This window comes from Geospiza fortis, unplaced genomic scaffold (genome assembly GCF_000277835.1).
Source record: "Geospiza fortis unplaced genomic scaffold, GeoFor_1.0 scaffold422, whole genome shotgun sequence".
In the NCBI taxonomy this organism is placed as follows: Eukaryota; Metazoa; Chordata; class Aves; order Passeriformes; family Thraupidae; genus Geospiza; species Geospiza fortis.
The window spans coordinates 96657-99544 of record NW_005054545.1 but is presented as its reverse complement, the minus strand read 5'-3'; positions in this window follow the sequence as shown (position 1 = coordinate 99544).

Here is a 2888-nt window from a genome sequence, read left to right as displayed (position 1 = left end):
TCCCTGAAATGCCCCCCAAGCTCTGCCACCCCCCGAGTCCTGCGCTGGGAGGGAAGGGGGGGCTGTGCTGCTTGGGGTGGGGCAGGCAGGGCTAAACTCTGGGGGTTTTGCGGTGTCCCCGTTTTTGCCGTGTCCCCGTTTTTGCGGTGTCCTCACGCTGGCAGAAGGACGATGGTGGCACCAGAGAGGTGGCAAGGGAGGGGGGCTGTGCTGAGGTGGGGGTCGCATAAATCCCCCCTCCCTCCCTCCTCCCCCGCCCCATCTCAGCCCTATATTTACTGGTGAAGCCGCAGCTTTGTTTTGGCAGCTCTGGGCTGGTAAATATTGGCTTGAACCGAAAACCAGACGCTGCCTGACTCACGGCGTCTTAACAAACACAGGAAGGGGCCCCTGGCGCGTGTGGGGTGCTGGCAGCCCTGGGGACAGGGGGACCCCGGCAGGGTGGGGACAGCCTCGGGGCAAAGCTCGGGGTGAGCAGAGCATCCTGAGCAGGAGGGCTCTGCTGCAGCCAGGGTCCCTGTGGGGAGATGGGGAATGGAGGGCTACAAGCTTTGGGGTGCCCCTTGCTCCTCCCCTGCCCTGCACAGGGCGAAAAGCAGCCGGGAATATGAGACTGAAGGGCAGCCCAAGATCCTCACCCCAGGCTCCCCCCAGCAGCAGGATTGTCCCCCCACCGTCCCAGCCCGTCCCCTCCGGGTCACACAAGGGGTGCCCCGCTCGCCAGGGAGGTGTGTGGCACATCCCCGCCCCGGTGCCCCCTCACCCGCCCTGCCCGAGGGTACAGGATGTTCTCACCCAGCCCAGCTCCCGCTCCCCAACCTCTCCCCGCCTCTCCCCCCTTTCCGCCAGCCCTCGGCCTTCACCTCTCCTCCTCTGCGCTGCTTTAACCCTTTTATTCACCCCAGACATCGCCTTTTCCTCTTCTTCTTTTTCTCCTTCTCGATTTCTTTATAATTTCTGCACGGACGCACTGAAGCTCCCTCTCTGCCCGTTCCGGGCTGTTCCTGCACCCCCAAATCGCTGCAGCTCCAGTGGGGTGCCCACCCAGTGCCCAGCTTTGCAGAGACCCCCAGAAAAGTCCCCGCACTGCCAGCCTTGCAGAAATCTCCAAGGAAAGCCTGTGTGTGTGTCTGTGTGTGTTTGTGTGTGTGTCTGTGTGTGTTTGCTCCTGCAGCCTCACCCTGGGGGCACAGGGACTGCCAGCCCCAGCTCTGGGAGAGGGAAATGTGATTTTTCGGGGGGCGTTGGGTGGAAGGGACAAGCAGCAGCCCTGCAGCACCAGCTTAGGCCAGTGAATTCAGCAGGGGAAGACCCCAGGCACAGCCTGATTAACTCCATGTCCCCACGCACAGTTTGGGGACAGTTTGCTGCCCCAGTTTGCTGCAGCCTGGGGTGAGGATGGGCCTGATCCTGCAGCAGGGTCAGGGGCACTGCTGGGCTGGACTGGGGGCACAGGGGGGGCTTTGGGGCTGTTTGTGCCTGAGGGGCTGCCCAGAGCCATCTGAAGCGCACAGAGCTGTTTGGGGGTGCACAGACACACCTGGGGCTCCCTGCCTGCTCTTGGCTCTGCGTTTGTTCCCCCCATAAACCTTCACCCCCAGTGGGGCTCAGGACGTGGCTGGGGGTGGCTGGGGCAGCCCGGGGGGGCAGCAGCCCCTCTCAGGGTGTCCCTTGGCCACAGCAGGATCCAGAGGGATGAAACACATCCCTGCAAGGTGTGGGACACCCCCAGCCAGCACCAGGGATCTGGGGAATCCCAAATCCTTGGGGAGATGGCCCAGTGTGCCCCCACCACCCTCTGCTGGCCTGGGGCACCTCGAGCTGTGCCTGCAGCAGCAAAACCTCCCTGGCAGCTCCAGGCTGTGGGGCACAGTGGGGTGCAGACCCCAACTGCAGACCCCAGGGATGTGGGGGCCTGATCCTGTCACTTAGGGTTTTCCTAAATCTGGGCCAGGTTTTTGCTGTCCCAGGGAGGTGGCTTTGGGATGATGCTGGTGAGAGCCTGTCCTTCAAGCTCTCTCTGGAAGAAAAGCAACCTTTCTAGCAAAAAGAAAAAAAAATTCATGGAAAGCTCTGGTTTGCCTCTTCTTGCCAAAACCAATTGTTGATGATTTTTCACAGCTGCTTTGGCTTTGCCTTTGCCTGTGACAGAGGGAACAATGTCAGACATGCTCCTGTTTTCCCACTCTGATTTTTCCCCCCTGAAGCTGGAAGAGGGGAAGGATTAGACTGAGGGACAGGCACGTATCCTAGGCAAATATCAGCCCCAGGGGCTCCCAGACCTGGCATGAGGATCTCAGCCTTTCCTCCATCCTCAGGGCTGCCCTTGGGGCTGCAGTTGGGGTCTCTTGAGGACGTCCCCCAGAGCTGCTGAGCACTGCCCAGCTCAGGGCAGCAGTGGAGGTTCCAAGTGGGACATGGGGAGGCAGAAATGGCCCTGGGAGGACATCCAGGCGCTCACACACCTCCACAACCCCCCTGATGCTGCTGTCCACCAGGGCACAAATGGAAAAAATCCTCATCCTGAATAATTTGTGCTGCTGGAAGCAGAGCACAACAGGGAGGTGGGGAGGGCAAGGAGGGGATGTTGGGCTGCACTGGACTGGGGAGAGCTCGGGGCTGGGGGCTCTGAAGCAGCCAGCCTGGGGGGAAGTGCTCCCTGCAGCTGGGCTCCCCCTCAGTGGGTATTTTTAGCATTAAATTCCCTGAAATGCTGGCGAGCTGGGCTGGGGGAGCAGACCGAGGGGGAGGGGGGAGGATTTTGGGGAGGGGGATACCTCCATAACATTGATGGAGATTCACTCTTGGGAGGGGTGTGCTAAAAGGGTGTTTGGGATGATGCTGGGGGGATGCAGGGGATGAGGAGGGGGATGTTTCAGGGATGTTGG